Here is a 15,826-nt window from a genome sequence, read left to right as displayed (position 1 = left end):
ACGTGTAAAAACTGAAATTACTGCATGGGCCACACAGTAGTCCGGTGGTAACTACAAATTGGTGTGCGTTGGGCGCACGTAGGTGCCTACACGGCTTATTAAAAGAGCCCCTCAGCCTCTCCTATGTTCTCTCACTGCAGCTCCTTTTGACTGTAGGCAAGCCACTTGCCCTCAAATTCTTTTATATGGCGCTTTAAGTTGTTTGCACTAATTTGACCACAAGACCAAACTGTGCGCACAACTTGATTAATAAACCAACCAGCACCGATAATTGGTACTTAACAACCAATTAGTGCCATGAATTGGCTTTAATTAGAATTTACACAAACTACTTTCTAGGTGTATTCTATAATGCAGTGCACTTAAATTCTAATGCGCATGGTCTAAAAGGGAGCATGGCCATGGGCATGGAATGGGTGGGTTGTGGGTATTTCAAGAAATTATGCGTGCTATTATAGAATACACTGGATTCAGTTCAGCAGCTGAGCGAAGCTGGGGCTGGAGAGCTGCGCTTTGCAAAGCCCTGTCGTCACTGAACAATCTAGTTTACCCGGTGCCTCTACCGTCAGAGCCGAGGCCATCGCTGCCCGTTAATCAAGCCGATTTCATGATAGTGCAAGGAAACTGCCCGCCCCAAGGTTTGTCATGTTGAAAATCTTGGAAACTTCATTCTTTGACGTTTGTCTGCAAGTGACTGGATGCTGACCCTATTTGTCTTAATTTGAGTGACCCTTTGGAAGAATATCTATATATGCCAATCCATAGACCCCTGAAGAAGGCCTCCTTGGCCGAAACATGGACCGTGTAGGGTCTTAATAAATGAATTTGGCTTTTTTACATCTGTGATTTTAGTTTGGTCTTTCTGTACATCTTCCGTTCTTGTTGTTTTCTGGTGTTTTTTACGGGAGATTTGGACTCTCTTTGTTGCTGTTGGACATCTTTGCTTTACAAAAGAAACAGTGGCTCCAAAAAAGTCCTCTCACACGTGGTGTCTCCTTAAACAAGGTCTTTATTGCAAATTTATCAAACAACGACCCGACACGAATCGTATTTCGACCGTAAAGGCCTGCGTCAGGGGTCTATTATCTACCAACATTGAAAAAATCTTGTAAATCAAATTGACAGATGGTTGACTTCCTGATAACTGAAAAGATCGGCAAATCCAGGCAAGGTCTCTAGGCAGTCAGCCAGCAAGCAGAAGACAGGTCCAGGCAATGGTTCAAAAGGCAGGCGGCAAGTAGGCGGCCGAAACACGATTCGTGTCGGGTCGTTGCTTGATAAATTTGCAATAAAGACCTTGTTTAAGGAGACACCACGTGTGAGAGGACTTTTTTGGATCTACTGTTTCCTTTGCTTTGCGTTTCTCCTGTGGAGAGAACACCTTCTGTGTTCGTTGGCACATCTTTGCTTTACCCCTCAATATCAATTAAAATGTTCTATTACGTATTGTGTTGACATTGTAAGTAGTATACTATGCCATACTTTGTATTGTTATTTGAATATTTTTACTGCTGTAATTGCCTATTGCTCATGTTTGATCTATTCTTACTGTACACCGCCCTGAGTGAATTCCTTCAAAAAGGCGGTAAATAAATCCTAATAAATAAATAAATAAAGTTGTAAGATGGGTGCTTGAAGAAACAGTTCCCTGAGAACATGTCTCATGCTAACTTTTCCTGTTAAATTTGACTCCATATTCTCAACAATTTTCTAAAAAAAAAAAGGTCTGCCACCAAAATTAGCAAGACTGAACTCCCCCTCCCCCTTTTGTGGTTAATTCTTGAATTAAGCATTCTAAAAATGAACCTCTATCTCCTATCAAGATGTTGTCTGTGAAAAAAAGGAGACTTTCTAATGTTTATGTTAATGGAGGAAATAAAAGCTCTCAAAGCAATGATTTCAAATAACCATGACGTGGTGGTAACTGTCGTAAAATGAAGAACTGCTATTAAGAAACAAATCAATGCATTTTAAGGTAATCTAATGGAGCTGGAACTATGCTTGTCTAACCAAGTCTAAGTTTTTGAAAGTAATGTAAATGATATAAGCAATCAATGCAGGAGGAATAACAAAATTTCTCAGAATTCTGTAAGGTGCTGAAGATAATGATACCATTTGGTTTATGGAGAAACTAGACTTTGAGCCCGTAAAAACGGGCTATTATAGGAAGGGGGGGTTGAAAGGCCCGCCCCCACCGCCGAGTTCGCCGCTGCCCCTCCCCCTCCGAGTTCGCGCCCCCCCACCGAGCCGTCACCACCCACCTTCCACCCGGCCGGGCCCTCGCTCCGCTATTGAAACAGCGAGGGTCCGGGAACGCAGCACTGAGCTCTGCTGAGCTGCCGACGTCGGCCTTCGTTCTTTTTCTCTGCCTGTCCCGCCCTCGTGTGATGTAACGTCGTCGAGGGCGGGACAGAGGCAGAGAAGAAGAAGGAGCGTTAGACGGCGGTGTCCCTCCCTCAGCAATGCGCAGTACAGACCCTCTGTGTTCCGCCCCCCGTCATCACGTATTGACGTGGGGGCGGGGCAGAGAAGGTCTCTACTGCGCATTTGCGAGTGAGTACAGTCACTCGCCGTTTATATGTTTGATTACTACTCAGCTTTTACATAGAAACAAACCCCTCGATATTCAAAGTGATTTAAACAGGCAGGAGAGACTCTTGCCCACTTATATCACCTTAGGCTGCCTAATTCTCAATATTCGGTAACACTGAACCAGGCAGTGCCGCTGAATATCGACTCTGACCAGCCTCAGAAAAAGTGGTCAGGTCAGGGGCAGTACAGGAGGCAGCATTGGGGAAGAGCCAGGGGTTATGTGGGTACCGACAATATTCAGTTCTGGATCTACATAGCTAGTACGTATGTACGTAAGTATTGCCATACTGGGACAGACCAAAGGTCCGTCAAGTCCAGCATCCTGTTTCCAACAGCGGCAAATACAGGTCACAAGTACCAGACAAGATCCCAACACAGTACAATATATTTTATGCTGCTTGTTCTAGAAATAAGTAGTGGATTTTCTCCAAGTCCATTTTAATAATGGTCTATGGACTTTTCCTTTAGGAAGCCATCCAAACCTTTTTTAAACCCCACTAAGCTAATTGCTTTTACTACATTCTGTGGCAACAAATTCCAGAGTTTAATTACATGTTGCATGAAGAAATATTTTCTGCAATTCATTTTAAATGTACTACTTTGTATCTTCATTGCGTGCCCCCCAGTCCTAGTACTTTTGGAAAGAGTAAACAAGCGATTCACGTCTACTCATTCCACTCCACTCATTATTTTATAAATCTCTATCATATCTCCTCTCAGCTGTCTTTTCTCCAAGCTGAAGAGCCCTAGCCACTTTAGCCTTCCCTCATAGGAAAGTCATCCCATCCCCTTTATCATTTTCATCACCCGTCTCTGTACCTTTTCTAATTCCACTACATCTTTTTTGAGATGCGGTGACCAGAACTGAACACAATATTCGAGGTGTGGTTGCACCATGGAGCGATACAAAGGCATTATAAAGTCCTCATTTTTGCTTTCCATTCCTTTCCTAATAATACCTAACATTCTACTTGCTTTCTTAGCTGCCGCCACACACTGAGCAGAAGGTTTCAAAGTACCATCAACGATGACGCCTAGATCCCTTTCCTGGTTGGTGACTCCTAATGTTGAACCTTGCATTAAGTAACTATAATTCAGGTTCCTCTTTCCCACTTGCATTACTTTGCACTTGCTTGCATTAAACATCATCTGCCATTTAGATTCCCAGTCTCGTAAGGTCCTCTTGTAATTTTTCACAATCCTCTTGTGATTTAACAACTTTGAATAACTTTGTATCATCAGCAAATTTAATTACCTCACTAGTTACTCTCATCTATAGATCATTTATAAATATGTTAAAAAGCAGCAGTCCAAGCAAAGACCCCTGGGGAACCTCATTATCTATCCTTCTCTATTGAGAATACTGACCATTTAGCCCTACTCTCTGTTTTCTATCTATTAACCAGTTTTTAATCCCCAATAGGACATTACCGCCTATCCCATGACTCTCCAAAGTCTAAATGGGTAAATTTAGGACAGCTCAAAATCTGTCCTAAATTTGCCAATTTAGCTGTACTGGCCCCAGCACTGAATATCAGTAAGGACTTAAATAACTAGTTTTGCAGTCTTAAGTCCCCGAAATCCCCCTCCTGGCCCCCCCCCAAAAGTCTCCCTCCTTCCTATCCCTCTCCCAGCCCACAAGACTCAAACTCCTCCTTCCTCACAATTGCCCTTCCCAACCTCCTTGGTCCAGATACGCCTCCTGGACCTGATAGTCCTTGCAGTCCTAGTGGGGGTAATGGGGGCAGGAGCGAAGCCCACTCACTCCTGTCCAGTGGTGTGCTGGAGCGGGCTCTCACGTTCTCGCGAGAGCCGTTTGTTAAGTTTTTAAGAATTTTGGGAGCCGGTTGTTAAAGTAGGCCTCCTCATGGCTACTTTAACAACTGACTCCCAAAATGTGGGCTTGGGCCCCCTCCTGAATTCTCTTTTACTTTGCTGGCAGTTTTGCTGGCCCCACCAGCCAAGTAAATAGACTGCTGCTGCTTCCTGCTCCTTGTTTCTGACTCTGAGCATCAGGCTGGGACTTTTCATGCAAGCGTAAGAAGGTTCCATCATGCTGCTCAGAGCCAGAAACAAGCAGCAGAGAATGGTGGCAGTCCATTTATTGGCTGGTGGGGCTCGGCAAAGGTATGCCTAGCATGCCCGCACAAGGGAGGGGAGAAAGAGGCATGTATTCCCCCCCCCCCCAAATTTCAGGGCCGGCTATGCCGGCTATGCCGGCTATGCTGGATATGCATGGAGGGCAGGGGAGAGGAGGGTTGCTGGAATGGGTGGATAGAGGGGATGGCAGGGGAGAGAGGAGGGTTGCTGGAATGGGTGGATAGAGGGGATGGCAGGGGAGAGAGGAGGGTTGCTGGACATGGGTGGAGGGGAGGTCAGGGGGGAGGAGATTTGCTGGACATGGGTGGGTGGCTAGAGGGGAGAGGAGGGTTGGTGGACATGGGTGGATGGAGGGGAGGGCAGGGAAGAGAGAGGAGGGTTGGTGGACATGGGTGGCTAGAGGGGAGAAGAGGGTTGCTGGACATGGATGGTGAGACGGGAAGACAGGAAGGAGATGCACGTGAATGAAGGGGAGAAATTCTGGACATGCATGGAGGGGAGGGAAGACAGAGGAAGGCGATGAGATGAGGGAAAAGGGAGAAAACCTGCACATCGATGGAGAAAATAGGCAGAAGCTGGATCCACTGGACAGTCAAGTCTGCAGAGGACCCAGCTTTTACTTACGGATGTAAGGCAAGAAATGAAGAAGAAAGGCAGAAAGTAAAGAAATAAATGGAAAGGAAGCCCTGGAACCGGAGTTAAGAGGACAGATAGCAGCAGAATTGGATACTTGGCCAGCATGATCAGAAAAAACAAAGTCACCAGACAACAAAGGTAGAAAAGATTATTTTATTTTCATTATAGTGTTTGGAATATGTCCACTTTGAGAATCAGGTGCTCAACATTAAAAGTTTATATTTATTTACTTATTTATGGCATTTTATCCCACATTAAACATGAATTAGGGTGTTTTGTGGCTCTACATGAGAATTGTGATATTATGATCCCTTGTTTCATATTGTTGAGGGTCTGCATTTTCCGTATGGGTGGTATATTGGTGTATTAGGTTCTGCCCAGTGTAATATTTATGGTACAGTAAGGTTCTGAGTGTGTTTTTGCACAAAGTTGTGCATAGTGTTTTGCAGTTGAGAGATTGTGGTTAGTATATGCTTTGAGCAACCACTTTATTCTTTGACATATGATACATAGCTAATATCTAAATTTAATAAAATGTATTAATTGTGACTTTTATTTTTATTTATTTATTTTTTCTGTGTGTTATCAGACAATTATGGATTTAAGCTCCACCCCTGGCCCCACCCCTAACCCCGCCCCCTTTAGCCTCCCCAAACAGTTGGGCCACCGACCGCCTATGGTGTTAGTACTATACTAAATATTTGTCAGGAAAACCACAGAAGCTCAATATTCAGCCTGCAACGGGAAGTGCTTTTGCTGTCTGCCACTGGCGTTAAACCTGGATAGTCAATGCAGGCCATTTCCAGCGACTGGCATTGAATATCCGAGTTGGGTTTTTTTTAACAGCTAAAAAGTTACCTGGCATTTTTTTATCCCCCCCAAATTATAAAAAGACAATAATGACAAGAATGAAATATTGTTCACTTTTCCATCACTTTGTTTACAAAATTACTTGAAATGATGTAGAAACAGAAAAAAGCAACCCTAGGCTTCCAGGATTGGGATAATCAATGTCCTCCTTTATTGAGTGATGACCCGACACGGGCCGTGTTTCGGTGCACAAGTGCCTGCCTCAGGGGGTCAGAGAATCCTGTTTGTGACTTTCTCAGAGATGTATATATAACCGAATAGGCAGGATACAATATCTCTGATATGGGTAGTATTTCTTGGCTCAAAAAATGCTGTCAGTACACAGAACGTTGTCGGTGTAGAATGCCGAAACACGGCCCGTGTCGGATCATCACTCAAGGAGGACATTGATTATCCCAATCCTGGAAGCCCAGTGTTGTTTTTTTCTGTTTCTGTATTATTTTGTATGCTGTTTTACCCTCTCTTTTGTGACTTGAAATGATGTAGGAAATATTGCTGACATTTTCTTAGTGATATCATACTACTGCCCATGCCTAGCCCTGAAATCAAAGGGTGCCTTTTCCTCTCTCCTCTGAGTGAACCTCTCTTTCCTTTAGAACCTGCCCTATTAAAGGCACATGGAGGGGTCTTCCATAAGGCACCTTTTTAAAAAAATGTGACTATTGTCGAGTTTAAATATCGACCCAACCATATTATGGTGATTGGCTAGATGAAAATAATTTGATTGTGGTGTATTTGTTTGGACTGAAGCCAGAGAATATAGGTAAGTGCCATTAGTGATTGCCACTGAGTGAAGCTTGAACTATCTCATTCATATTCAAGTATGACAAGCTCAGAGGCCTTTTGCAAATTACTTCAAACTATTTATCACATTAAAGAAAATAATCCTAGGCACTGCATACTTAATATTTCATTTCCATTTCCATTCACTGCTTCTTTTGGCATGGAAGACAGGAGTGTCGAGTGTGATCAGAAGCCAGCTGTCACTGGTTGCCAGCTGATAGCTGGTGCATGCTGATAGCAGGTTCTCAAAGCCAGCATCTGTCTCCTTGTATCAGTTCTTCACTTCTAGTGAACTACAACCAATGAATTATGTCTTTATGTGTTTCTATGTGGCTCCAGATTAGAAATATAAGATGATGCATCTAAAGTATAGTTCAGAGGAATCCATATGGATAATCATAGGGTTTGAGGTAGCATAGTATTGACGGACTGTGAAACGCGGCAGTTGTTATTAATGTGATCTTTGGTAATTATAGTTTCTCAGTGAAATCGGGATCTCAATTATAAGAGATATTCAATAGAGCCAGGTTTCTCAAAACATTGATGTAAATGTGTTCCTATCCAAATATGTCCCTTTAATTGTATAATTCACCAATAGGCCATTAATGGCTATTAAAGAAACTCCTCGTTCAGATTAAATTTGGCAAAGTTTCAGCAAATGTTAAGACACAGTACAAACTGTCAATCATCTTTTTGTTGTTTACATTTTACAATGCACTTGTCAAAAATTGTATGCCGGGAAAACCACCAGAAATTTACACACAAGAATGATTGAACATCATTCTTGTGTAAAAACACACAAAAAAAGGAGCCCCTTTAGTGGCAGATGGCCTAGAAAAGCAACATGGCTTTGAAGCATTTCGGCGCTGTATCATAGATACGGTCCCAGCAAACAAGAGGGGAGGTGACCGCAACAAAATGTTGATAAGACGGGAGCAACGATGGATTGCAACTTTGAGATCAATAGAGCCATTGGGTTTAAATTCAAACATAGAATGGACAGCTTTTTAATGAAAAACCTTGATTGAACTAATCAATAATGGTATACCAGTTCCGTTTTTCTGTTTGTATAAATAGGTCAGCGTTCTCGAGCTACCGAACGCCATCTTTGAAGGGAATGCAGTCATTAAGATGAGTGAGTGAAACTTTTCATGGCAGTGGCGTAGCTACAGGTGGGCCTGGGTGGGCCATAGCCTACCCAATTTGGACTCAGGCCCACTCAAAATTGTGGGAATCCCCAAATCCCACCAGCTAAAGATTTCCTCCTCTTCAGGCATCCATTGCTCTTCCAAACGGCAGATGGCACCACACACCGGCCCCTCTGCACATGCTCAGTTGTCACCCATGCAGAAGCACTGGCAGCAGCATCAGCTCAAGTTAAGTGTTGCCAGCTGCAGTTTGGAAGGAGGAGGAAATCTTCAGCTGGTGCAGTTTGGGGATCCCCACCAGCTGAGGTATTTAATATTTTGTGTTTGAAGGTAGGGGGAGAGGCAGAATGCAGAGCATAGGGGGGCCAGGATGGGCTCAATTCCATGCCCATCCATTTTGGGCTCAGGCCCACCCAAAATTGGCTGTCTGGCTACGCCCCTGTTACGGTGTGGTGATGAATTTCTTTGTTTGAACTTTTTGTTGCAGGCTACAGAAGCACGTAGTCCATGAGGAAGCTCTTGAATGAGTGAAACGGAGTAACGATATAGTGTTGTTCTGCATAAATATACAGACACCACGGAGTGTAAGATAATACACTCACATTAAGACTTCAGCTTTATATATATATTAAAGAAAATCAACGTACTGTCTACTCTGAGCACCATCATGTCTAGGTGAATATGAGGCTTATTTTCAAAGCACTTAGCCTCCCAAAGTTCCATAGAAACCTATGGAACTTAGCCTCCCAAAGTGCTTTGAAAATGTGCCTTTATATGTTTTGAGGAATTAGTGAAGTATCAAGAAGTACCAAGAGAGAACTGCAGGATGGCAGAATGTATATACAACATAAGAATATGAAACAAAATGTTAATTGATTATGCTGAAACATGCAGCAGAGATACACTTATAGTAGTTCCTAACCAGTTTATGGAAGCAATTTAATTAAGAGTGCACACTCCTTCTCAATTGTGCACATTTGCACAAACCACTGTTTGTGCTCTCTTAAGAGAGCAGCACCCTCTTTGCAAATAGTGCACACTATAGACCAGATTCAGGACATAGCACTGAAATTTGGGTGCTGGAAAAAATCATTGCCCAATGCTTTTCTATAAAGGGCACACCAGGTTGAGTTCCCTTTATAGAGTAGCACATAGCACCGATTCCCACACCCCGATTGGGGCACTAGAACTTAAACCTACTGAAACCCAGTGGCAATCCTAGGTTGGCTGCCACCCGGGACGGATTGCCGCTGTGCACCCCCCCCGGGTGCAGCGGTGTCCATCCCCCTAGGGTGCAGCACGACACCCCCCGGCGCAATGACACCCCCTTCCCTGGCACATCAAGCCCCCCCAGGTGCATTCTTGGCTGCTGGAGGCTGCAGAGAGCAGCTGCGCACCTGTCGGCTCCACTGGCTTCCTGCTCCCTCTGCCCCGGAACAGGAAGTAACCTGTTCCGGGGCAGAGGGAGCAGGGAACCAGTGGAGCCGACAGGCGTGCGGCTGCTCTATGCACCCTCCAGCAGCGTGCACCAGGGGCAGACCACCCCCACCGCCCCGCCCTTGGGACGCCAATGCTGAAACCAGGTGTAATTCCTGGTGCCAAATTTGACCGCACATCCTGTGGTATTCTATAACACTGCATGCAAATTTCAGGATTAACCCATACCCACCCATGCTGCTTCCATGGCCATGCCCCCTTTTGGGTTGCGCGCCATGGGATATGGGCATGCAGTTATACAGAATAGTGCATAGCAAGATGCCCACGTGAATCCAAATTGGTACCAATTAACATCAATAGTTGATTGTTAGCACACCCAATTATTGATGTTGATTGGTTTGTTACCCTATTTAGTTGTATACATATCTCAGGATTGCTCCCAAAATTTGGATGTGCAATCTTCAGCACCCTTTATAGAATCTCCTCACATTTGCAAAGAGGATGAACTCTTTGCAAATGTGAACTCTTAATAAATTGCTTCTGAAATGACCAAATGTCCAAGAAATTCCAAATCAAATGAAAATTCTTGTACACATCATGGAAAATGACAGAAAACAAACATTTTCTGGCTGCCCATCCCTAATAGAAAGCACCCCCATTCCATTAGGGTGAAGAACTACATGCCCCTTACTGGGACAAAGCTATACTGTCCTGTTTATAATCAAAAGAGAAAAACGCCTATATTGTGACACAAATCGGGAGATGGGCATCTTTCTCCCGTGGGCGCCCAAATCGATATAATCGAAAGCCGATTTTGGGCGTTTCCAACTGCAATCCATCGCAGAAACAGGTAAAGTTGACGGGGGCGTGTCGGAGGCATGGTGAAGGCGGAACTGGGGCGTGGTTATCGGCCGAGGAGAGATGGGCGTCTTTAGCTGATAATCGAAAAAAGGCATTTTTAATGCGAATTTGGGTCACTTTTTGTGGACCCTTTTTTTTCATGAACAAGTCCCAAAAAAGTGCCCCGACTGACCAGATGACCACTGGAGGGAATCGGGGATGACCTCCCCAGACTCCCCCAGTGGTCACTAACCCCCTCCCACCAAAAAAAAAACCCACTTTACAAACTTTTTTTCCAGCCTCTATGCCAGCCTCAAATGCCGTACCCACTTCCATGACAGTAGAATGTGTTCTATCCTGTGACAGCCTTTCCCTGGTTCTGATGTGGCTCTCGGGTGAGTGTGACACCTTTTCTGTTATGCGCACTGCAGAGTCACATCAGCAATGCATTGTGGTGGGTGTAGGGTATTGGGCTCCGTGATTCCAGTAGCTTGTGGCAAATGCTCACGATGTTGGTAGTTGGTAGGCTCTACTCCCATGGTGCTTTTCCCCCTGCTTACTGGGTCAGAGTGTGCCCTGTTTTGTTTCCGGTAGTCCATGAGGTAGTGGCCATTTTTGTAAGCCAGTTTTAGATCCCTTTCACGTGTTAGCCACGTTACAGAACTTAGTTCTTCCCTTGAATGTGGCTGAAAGAGGGCATTGTACAGCATTCTGCCAGCTCTGACCTACTGCTCATCTCAGTACCAGGGAGACTTTTTGCCAGTGGGGCACAACCTCTGATCTGCAGTTAACTGTGAGTAAGCGTGCTTATTCCAATAAAGGACGTTTTCGGAGAGATTAGTCTTCAGGTGTCAACTGGTGTGCCAATGTTATATAGCAGCAACAAGTCCTAGAGGCCTGCGTGTATGCAGGTCCCTGGAGCACTTTTAGTGGGTACCGCAGTGCTCTTCAGCCAGGTGAACCCAGGCCCATCCCCCCTACCTGTAACACTTGTGCTGGTAAATGGGAGGTCTCCAAAACCCACTGTACCCACATATAGGTGCCCCCTTCACCCCTAAGAGCTATGGTAGTGTTGTACATTTGTGGGTAGTGGGATTTGGGGGAGGGGGTTTGGGTGTTCAGCACCCGTGGTAAGGGAGCTATGCATGTGGGAGCGTTGTCTTAAGTCCACCGCACTGACCTCTAGGGTGCCCAGTTGGTGTCCTGGCATGTCAGGGGGGCGAGTGTACTACAAATCCTGGCCCCTCCCATGACCAAATGGCTTGGATTAGGACGTTTTTGAGCTGGGTGTTTTTAGTTTCCATTATCGCAAAAAAAAAAAAAAGCGCCCAGCTCAAAAATGTCCATTTTTTCGAAAATACGGTCTGTCCTGCCTCTTCACGTACCCGTTTTCAGACATAGACGCCCATGGAGATAGGCGTTTGCGTTCGATTAGGCCCCTCCACGTGACAGAGGAGAAGCAGAGGATGTGGCTGGGTGAGGAGAATCAGAAATACAGAAAAATAAAAAGCATACAGTACATGGAACAGAGAGCTTTGGATTATAGAATACGGCTGAAGTGCGGTTTGGGAGAAATATCGATTCTGCAGACAATGTAGGACACAACAGCAAGTAAACCGTGTAGGGGAAGAAATGATACATCATGGGTGGGAAGAAAATAGGCACTGATAATTGACTGAGAGGGAAAAGGTATAGGCAATGTAATATTGTGGGTTACTGGGTCCATGTTCCGACCATAGTTTGTCCAACACAGCATCAGCAACTAGAGAGCTTGGACATGGGGCGAGAGACTGAAAACCAATGCAAGCACCCGGGAAATATTAGGTAGTTGATGATCCAGTTAACTGCATACCAATGCTTTATAAAGGCTAACTTTATATTTACTCAAGTAAGAATTCTTTAACCCTTCATTATCCATCAGCTAACTCATTGAAATGTAAAAAAAAAATCTCTTTTCAAACAGCAAAATGTTGGAATGCTCTCCCTTTAAATATTTGGGCTGAGATTTGCTACTTGAAATTTAGAAAATTATTGAAGGATTTTTATATAAATGGTTTTAATATAAGTGTTTATTCTTTTGATTACATTATACCTATACTCTATGCAATTCTTTAGATGTCTATTAAAATGTTTTATTGTGTATTATGTTGACATTGTAAAGTTGCATACTATGCCATACTTTGTATTGTTGTTTGAGTATTTTTAGTGCTGTAATTATCTATTGCTTATATTTGACTTATTCTTGCTGTACACTGCCTTGAGTGAATTCCTTCAAAAAGGCAGAAAATTACTCCTAATAAATAAATAAATAAATAAATAAATAAATAAGGCTAGTCATCTTGGACTAAATTCTATGTATGTGCCAAAAAAAATCGATGCTGAAAAAACCCCACTCAGTGCTATTGTATAAACCGTGCTTAAAGTTAGGTGTGGTTTATAGAATAGCACTTACACCCGGGAACCACAACTACATTTAGGCATGTGAAGCTAGAAGAATGGTCTAACGTTTGGCAATTAAAATTCAATGTGAAGAAATGCAAAGTGATGCACTTAGGGAGTAGAAATCCACAGGAGACGTATGTGTTAGGCGGTGAGAGTCTGATATGTACAGACAGGGAGAGGGATCTTGGGGTGATAGCATCTGAGGATCTGAAGGCGATGAAACAGTGTGACAAGGCGGTGGCCGTAGCCAGAAGGTTGCTAGGCTGTATAGAGAGAGCTGTGACCAGCAGAAGAAATGAGGTGTTGATGCCCTTGTTCAAGTCATTGGTAAGGCCCCACCTGGAGTATTGTGTTCAGTTTTGGAGGCCATATCTTGCTAAGGATGTAAAAAGAATTGAAGCGGTGCGAAGAAAAGCTATGAGAATGTTATGGGATTTGCGTTACAAGATGTATGAGGAGAGACTTGCTGACCTGAACATGTATACCCTGGAGGAAAGGAGAACTAGGGGTGATATGATACAGACGTTCAAATATTTGAAAGGTATTAATCTGCAAACAAACCTTTTCCGGAGATGGAAAGGCTGTAAAACTAGAGGACATGAAATGAGGTTGAAGGGGGGCAGCCTCAAGAAAAATGTCACGAAGTATTTTTTCATGGAGAGAGTGGTGGATACTTGGAATGCCCTCCCGAGGGAGGTGGTGGAGATGAAAACAGTAACGGAATTCAAAAAAGCGTGGGATAAACATAAAGGAATCCTGTTCAGAAGAAATGGATCCTCAGAAGCTTAGTAGAGATTGGGTGGCAGAACCGGTGGTTAGGAGGCGGGGCTAGTGGTTAGGAGACGGGGCTAATGCTGGGCAGACTTCTACGGTCTGTGCCCTGAAAATGGCAGATACATATCAAGGTCAGGTATACATATAAAGTAGCACAAATGAGTTTATCTTGTTGGGCAGACTGGATGGACCGTACAGGTCTTTTTCTGCCATCACTTACTATGTTACCACGTTACTATGATTTATACCAATGGAAATGTGGTGCAAATGCTCACATCTAAATGAGGTATGGATCCCACTTTATTCTATAATTACGCGTGTAACCAAAAGGAACACCTCTGATCCTCCCATGACACTCCCATTTCCATGCCTCCATTATTGTGTAAAATTTAAGCACGTATATTTTCATTAATTCTAATTAGTGCTAATTATTGCTTATTAAAAAGCCAATTATTGGCAGTTATTAGCTCATTTTTTAATTACACTGCATGCACAACTTGGGCACAAGCCTAAATTTGCATGCACAATTTTTAGTGCTTTTTATAGAATTAGGCTACTTATGTTGTTATCCGTACTGAGCCTATTGGTTTGCAGTGGAATATAAGGGCTACGTTTACTAAGGCATGCTACAGATGCATTAGCATTTTTAATACGGATTAATGGTTGATGCATGTTAAACACTAATGAGCATACAGAAATGTATTGGTGTGTTAGTGTTTAAAATGCCTTAACTTTAAAGGCATGTTAAAAACGCTAACGCGTCTTAGTAAACATACCCTTAAGTATTACATTGTTACAAACATGAGTGTTTGATAATGTACCCCATACTTCCCAGGTGGATGCAATTCTGCTAGTAAAACATTGATTGAAAGAGTGCATCACTCACAGCTGTTGTGTCTACAGTTCTCAGTGGGTGTTCACAAGCAGTGGTGCATTAAAATTTCCACTCCAGGGATCTTCTTTTTTTATTTTTTTCAAGTAAGCTAAAGATAGAAACATAAACAACAGCCAGCCCTTCTATATAAAGTATTTTATGTTTCATATAATTACACTGTCAGGATATATTAGGCTATAACTGTGGCTTGCAATAGAAAATAAGTGAAAGGTACTAGTTATAGCCTGTCTCTCTCTACAAGAGCTCACGGAATTAAATTTGCCATAATAAAAGACCTTGCAACAAGCAACCAAACCCAAAACATATCCATGGTATTTTTAAACATGGAGAATTTGCACCAAATGCAGATATCCTATAAAGGGCCTTGCAACAAGGCTACCATAAAGCAAGGAATAACATCTATTTAACACAATGAGAAATTAGCATTACTCTGAATCAGATGTATTAAAGGATTTATCCTATTTTGTATTTGTTGGAAAAACGCTTACTATACCTGGGTATCAGAGAGGGCTTGATCTTAATTTAATGGTCTAGAAACCACTTGCAGGATGCATCCTTTCCATACTGCAATTATCAACACAACAAACCAAATCAAAAGCAAACAAAAAACAAGAACGATAAAGAAGGCAAAAATTAAACAGAGAAAAGCATGAATGTATATATATATGTTTAAAATAAACTTAGGATGAGATTCAACTGTATTGAATTATTCGTTTTAGGTGGCAGGAAGGCATTTAAATGGTGGCATTCTAGTCATTTAAATGCCTAAATGGTCACTTACAGTGGTGGAAATAAGTATTTGATCCCTTGCTGATTTTGTAAGTTTGCCCACTGACAAAGACATGAGCAGCCCATAATTGAAGGGTAGGTTATTGGTAACAGTGAGAGATAGCACATCACAAATTAAATCCGGAAAATCACATTGTGGAAAGTATATGAATTTATTTGCATTCTGCAGAGGGAAATAAGTATTTGATCCCCCACCAACCAGTAAGAGATCTGGCCCCTACAGACCAGGTAGATGCTCCAAATCAACTCGTTACCTGCATGACAGACAGCTGTCGGCAATGGTCACCTGTATGAAAGACACCTGTCCACAGACTCAGTGAATCAGTCAGACTCTAACCTCTACAAAATGGCCAAGAGCAAGGAGCTGTCTAAGGATGTCAGGGACAAGATCATACACCTGCACAAGGCTGGAATGGGCTACAAAACCATCAGTAAGACGCTGGGCGAGAAGGAGACAACTGTTGGTGCCATAGTAAGAAAATGGAAGAAGTACAAAATGACTGTCAATCGACAAAGATCT

General features: G+C 43.1%; 1 long non-coding RNA gene across 1 annotated transcript; it reads left to right on the top strand.

Annotated features, from left to right (window-relative positions):
* The first annotated feature begins 570 nt into the window (after window positions 1-570).
* Window positions 571-5,401, top strand: LOC115478437. Its single transcript, XR_003943522.1, has 3 exons — window positions 571-713; window positions 1,167-1,171; window positions 5,391-5,401. It is a non-coding gene; the product is annotated as an uncharacterized LOC115478437 (long non-coding RNA).
* Window positions 5,402-15,826: the final 10,425 nt, after the last annotated feature.

Source organism: Microcaecilia unicolor, chromosome 10 (assembly GCF_901765095.1).
Source record: "Microcaecilia unicolor chromosome 10, aMicUni1.1, whole genome shotgun sequence".
In the NCBI taxonomy this organism is placed as follows: Eukaryota; Metazoa; Chordata; class Amphibia; order Gymnophiona; family Siphonopidae; genus Microcaecilia; species Microcaecilia unicolor.
This window is presented reverse-complemented; position numbering and strand designations above follow the sequence as displayed.